General features: G+C 34.0%; 2 long non-coding RNA genes and 1 pseudogene across 2 annotated transcripts; 2 read left to right on the plus strand and 1 right to left on the minus strand.

Moving 5' to 3' along the window:
* Positions 1-428: 428 nt before the first annotated feature.
* LOC106345055 lies at positions 429-1,495 on the minus strand. The gene is made up of 3 exons (XR_001270210.1): positions 1,156-1,495; positions 1,025-1,081; positions 429-950 (listed from the first exon to the last, which is right to left on the minus strand). It is a non-coding gene; the product is annotated as an uncharacterized LOC106345055 (long non-coding RNA).
* Positions 1,270-1,818, plus strand: LOC106345057. Its single transcript, XR_001270211.1, has 2 exons — positions 1,270-1,308; positions 1,505-1,818. It is a non-coding gene; the product is annotated as an uncharacterized LOC106345057 (long non-coding RNA).
* A 3,083-nt stretch (positions 1,819-4,901) lies between these two features.
* The window catches only part of LOC106340935, an 8,792-nt pseudogene continuing 7,501 nt past the window's right edge, over positions 4,902-6,192 (plus strand).

Below are 6,192 nucleotides of genomic sequence, written 5' to 3' on the forward strand. Positions count from 1 at the left end.
TCGCACATGTTCCAAATAATTTTAAAAATAAAAAGAAAAATTGAAAACTACAACTATCATCTTTTCTATAAAACCCACAAGTTGTCCTTTTCTTGTCCAAATGCTTGGTGATCAAGCTTATACGTGCGAGTACTTTATCGGTCTATAGATAACTAGTAGTAGACAGCCTTTGTCCTTTATCAAACTATTCTTTATCAAACTATTGGATGATCTTTTGTCTCTTTCGTTTTGTATCTCGCCGTGTCACACCTAGAGAGCTCCTCTCGTTTATTGGATCTTTGGTCCGTTTAGAGAGCATTGTCACCAAATGTAACCCCTTTTCACTTTACTACTCTTGTCCATTCATTAGTGTTGTTTATCTGAAAACGTTATAGATATTTGTCTTATTCAGGATTATTTTTCTTAAAACAACTTTGCAATATGGGAAAAAACAAAAGTCTTGCTCTTTCCATTATATAAAAGTTCCATAAAAGAACGAACTTTGCAACATGGGAGAAAACCAAAAGTCTAGATACAAGATATTAAAACTAGACAGATTCATCAAAGTGGAAGAAGACAAGTTATTACAACTTAAACCTAGACAGATTGATCAAAGTGGAAGATAAAGATATATTAAAACTGAAACCCTATTATACTAAGCTCGGATCGCAGATCCTTATCATACTCTCTGCAAAATGCTTAACATTCTTCTCAGTCACAAGCTCAGACAAGAAAGCCAAAGCTACCGACCACAAACCGAAACGGTGGATGATGTTGAAGGCGACGTTGAAACCAAAGTCGAGTCTTGGAATTAAGGAGGGTTTATACTGACACACACCAATGCAGTTGCAGCTGCCACAACCACCGCCGGCGCCGCCACCACCACCACCGCCGGCGCCGCCACCACCACCACCGCCAACGACTGCATCACCGCCACCGCCGGTGGTGCCACCGGCGCCGCCACCGGTTCCCTAAAAAATAAAAGAAGGGTTTTTTACTAAATGATATATAAACAAAATGTGTTGAATCAGATATGGCAACAAACCTGAGGAGAGCTGCGTGAAAGGGCCGGTGAGAGAGGGGAGAGAGGAAAGCGTGACCGCTGAAAAATAAAAGAAGGGTTTTTTACTAAATGATATATAAATAAAATGTGTTGAATCAGATATAACAACAAACCTGAGGAGTGCTGCGTGAAAAGGCCGGTGAGAGAGGAGAGAGAGGAAAGCTTGACCGGAGTGTAAAGGGTGAAAGGGGAAATGGAGAGAGATGTGAGAAAGAGAGAGGTGAAAATGGGCATCTGGAGATGTGAAGAGGAAAACCCCTAGAGACGTGAAGAGGAAAAACCCTAGAGAGGTGGAGGGGAAGAGCAACCCTAGCGTGGTGGAGGGGAAGAGAAACCCTAGAGAGATTGACCTATATAAAAAAGGTAGTTACATTGTTCAACTCTCACTTTTATAATCGGACATTAACTAATTCAATATGTTTCGTTTGTCAAACATCACTCTTCAGCGAGTTGTTTCCAAAGGTGAAGAGGAAAAACCCTAGAGAGGTGGAGGGGAAGAGCAACCCTAGCGTGGTGGAGGGGAAGAGAAACCCTAGAGAGATTGACCTATATAAAAAAGGTAGTTACATTGTTCAACTCTCACTTTTATAATCGGACATTAACTAATTCAATATGTTTCGTTTGTCAAACATCACTCTTCAGCGAGTTGTTTCCAAAGGTGAAGAGGAAAAACCCTAGAGAGGTGGAGGGGAAGAGCAACCCTAGCGTGGTGGAGGGGAAGAGAAACCCTAAAAAGGTGGAGGGGAAGAGAAACCTGGAAACAACTCGCTAAAGAGTGATGGTTGACAAACGAAACATATTGAATTAGTTAATGTCCGATTATAAAAGTGAGAGCTGAACTGTGTAACTACTTTTTTATATAGAGGCAGGTGAACTAGGTCAATCTTTGATCGTGGTTGCTTGCTCAGGGCCATTGGGTGTGGGCTGGGACATCAAATGATGCCCTGTTTGTGGGCTGGGCCATCAAATCAAACGAGGCCTACCAGCGGATTGTGGGATGGGGCATCAAATCAAACGAGGCCTGCCAGCGGATCATGGGAAGCTTCACGAGAAAATTGAAAAAAAAAAAAATATTGAAGATCTACAAGGGATCGAAAAAAATGGTTAAGTTTGTAGATCTGAAAATAAACGAATTGCAAAAGGGATTCAATGTCATGACAAACGAAAAACGGATTAAAAGAATTGATAATTTGTAGATCTGAAAAAAAAGGATCAAAAGAATCATAAAAAAAAAAAAAAAAAAAAAACTGCAAGTAAGTTTGTAGATCTAAAAACAAACGAATTGCAAAGGGATTAAGAGGGGATTAAGAGTCAAAACAAACGAAAAAAGGATTTAAAGAATTGATAATTTGTAGATCTGAAAAAAGATTAAAAGAATGATAATAAGACAAACGATTGAGTTCGTAAGCTTCGTCCTTGGTATCAGAACTAAATCTTAAGTCTCTGACCAAAAAGCAAAAGAAGAGAAAGTACACCTATATATATATACACAAAGTGGGAGTTAGGGCTTCGGTGTAACAAAAACTGGGCCAGGATTTCATTCGGGGCTTTCGTAATAGATCCAGTGAGAGGCTTAATTTGCTTTGAACCGTTTGATTTATTCAATTCACAATTTCAAACCGGTTGAACTTATTCAATTAATGATTTCAAACCGGTTATACCAAACCAAACCTGTTCATACACTGATATCTATATGGTTTGTTGTATTATGTTTTTCTTCACGGTGTAAGGTTTTTGAATAATATATATTTCAAACAATATAAACATGCCATATAACAATTTTCGTTTTAAACCGTAGTTCCGATCAGTTGCGAATCTTCATGAGGGTCTAACTTGGTCAAGAGGTAAATTAAAAAACTTTCCTTATGTGTAATGTATATGAATACATCCATTTTCACGGTCACATTAGTTGAACTTCTGAATGGGGAGCAATCTAACAATAGTACATTTATCACGAAATATACGCATAAGTGCATCACTTTCAATGAATTTGATTGCACAATAAATTGGTAACGTATATTTAGTTTTCCTAACTTATATGCAAATTAATTGTCTTTAGGTTTATGTATAGGAAACTGGTATTACTCAAAAATCTTTCTAATTTAGGAACAAAGATACCTAAATATCACTATATTATTTTTTATATATTTGATCATTTTATTTGTACATATACAATGTTTTTTGTTGTTATTATATAATTTTTTTCCGATGGACCAGATCAATTTTTATTAAAAATTGTGGAACTAAACTATAATTAATATATCATGGGTTGATCGGATTGCACATTAAACAAATTATGACACAAAAATATTATTTTTTCCACCGAACACATTTTTGAAAAAGTGAACAGTACTGTTCCACATTTGAATTATTTTGATATTTATATTTCATATGGTTTTGAAAGGTTTCAGATCAACCATCGATTGGTACATGTCATTTTAATGCTTTTAGTCGTATGCTTAAAGAAAATTTACATTTTTGTAATTTAAAGTCGTTTTAAAAAAATTAAAATAAAACATATAAAAATCTAACATATAAGAAAAATATAACATAAAAGTTTCCTCATTTTTGTAATTTAAAATAGTTTTAAAATTCTTAAAATATAACATATAAGGTTTTCTCATTTTTGTAATTTAAAATCATTTTAAAAAATTCAAAATATAACATATAAGAAAACATTTAATTTTTTTATTATATGGTTAATATGATTGTTTAATTTTTTAATAATATAAAATTAAACAAAAATGAAGAATGATGCAAAATTGTTATCAAATCTTTATTATTCATAGTCATTAATTGTCTTATATACATTAATCTTATAAGGTAATTCCGTAGCTTTTATTTAGGGAAAAAATAAATGTTTCTTATACTGTGGGTTAATATAATTTTCCTAGTATAATTGGATTTGGATCAATATTTTTTTTCAATTTATTCTTAAGCTGTCACGTAAGCTAAATTGACATTTTAATTAAGTGACACATAAGCCGTGTTTCTTTTTAATTAGTACAAATTTAAGGTTACAATTTTTTTAATGGTCCTCGATTAATATATAGGGGATTTGCAATTCTAACATAATGCCTGTAACTTAAAATTTGAATAATAAAAATAAAAAAATATATATTCTAGGATAGTTTGATAAATACTCTGTTTGTGATATGAAATTTGGAAAATACACTTCTATTTTTCTTTTATTGAAAACTACAGTTTATTACATGTAATAAGACACTTTTCTCCTGGTTTTATTTAGTAATTAATTTTTTATAAGTAATTAATTCAGAAAGTATAAAACTAATCAAACCTTAAAAATACTATTATTATCTTTGTTTCTGGTAAATAAATGTTTCAGGATAAAATATTTTCGTGTTGTTGATTCTTAGCATCTTTAATAAAATGATGAATGGATTTAATTATACACATTTTTAAGAACAGTGAAAAAGTAAGTCCGAAATTGACTACAACTGCAAGAGTTCTTCTGTGATCTAGATTAACAAAGTTCATAAATATCATTTCTTCCCTAGAATTATTGTTTGTTAGTCAAAGAAAAATACTGTAAGAAATAAATTGTAGTAAGAATAGAAAAGATACACCAATCACCAATGCACCATTTACTTCTTATATTATATCTGGGTTTGATTTCATGTGTGTCTAATCGTAGATCGGAACAAAAACTATTTCAATCAGAACAAGTGATTTTTTTTTTTGTCAACCATTTTATAATTTATATTGAAAAGCCATTTAAGGCCATTTTACAAGCAGAGCCCGAGAGAATTTAAATCCAATACAGTTTTAAATCCCACATTGGCCCAAATGATAAGCATGAAACACTAGCCAGCCACGTGTTGAAATAATATGGGTTTAGATGACGTCATCGGCGAAGCTCGACTCCTTTGGAACATTGCCGAAGAAGCGTCTCCTGGTTCTCCATCTGAGGTATCACTACTGTAGTCATCAGACTCATCACTTCCAGGATCCCAACTCGAAATCTGCAGGTACACCTTCTGTTGATCGCCGGATTGATAGTGAATCTGAATCTGAAACGTCGGTGAGTTATGCCCATAGACAAATAAGATCAAGCACTCCTTGGCGCACCACCTAACACGGCGAAGAGACACCCTTTCTCCATGCTCGAAATCAGTTGATCTGAAGAGAAACTCCGCTCCAAAACATCTCACTAGAGGGAACATAGATTTAGTCTCAAAAGAGAGAAGAACAAGCATTACCGGAGAAAACAGAGAGATTTACAAATCAATCCAGTAATATAACAATCTGATAGAAAATCAGAGAGTGAACATTAAATTTCAGAAGGTGAGAAGGTAATAAAACGAAACAAAAGGAAACCGAAAACATCGGACTTTAAGCCGGACTTAGCCGGAGTCACACCGATCTGAGGATATACAAGATAGGACCCAAAAACCCAAAAGAAATGGAGGTGACCGACGACTAGAGTCGCCGCCGGCCACCGTACACGATGAAATTTAGTTGCGACTTTTTAGAGAGAAGGAAGAGCAAACTTCTAGAGAGAACAAGTAATTATTTAATTATTTCTAAACACTTTTGTTATATTGACTAATTGGTTTTTGTTTTTCTTTAATTCTTAAGAATAAGAATACGGAGAACTTGATTGAAAAATGAAGGATATTTTGTTTGGAAAGGAACGAATTTAAAATATGCTTTTTTCAAACGCATATGATTCTAAAATCTAATGAATAAGAATACGAAGAATTTGTGTTATTGACTAATGGTGTAGTTTTCAAAATAAAATCTTATATGATGTTATAAACCATTTAGTGATCGACCCATTTATCAGTCCGTGTAGCAAGATGGGCCAAGCCCATCCGCATGATCATACTGGCGTCTATTTACTCTTGTGTTTATCCACATTATAGTTGGTGTTTATCTTACGTATTGCTAGTCATTATCTAGTTACGGATAAGTATGATCTCATGTCGATCCAGTACTTAGACCGTCATTACCATATATATATAAAGACCAGTTGGTCGACCTAATAATAAACACAAGTTTCCCTCTTCATTCACAACACGTTATCAGCACGATAGACTCCAAAACCCTGAGACAAAACCTAACCTAAAATCCGTCACACATAAACCCTAATCCATGCGTAACTTAAAATCAATCTATCTCTCAAACCT

This window comes from Brassica oleracea, chromosome C1 (genome assembly GCF_000695525.1).
Source record: "Brassica oleracea var. oleracea cultivar TO1000 chromosome C1, BOL, whole genome shotgun sequence".
NCBI classification, from domain to species: Eukaryota; Viridiplantae; Streptophyta; class Magnoliopsida; order Brassicales; family Brassicaceae; genus Brassica; species Brassica oleracea.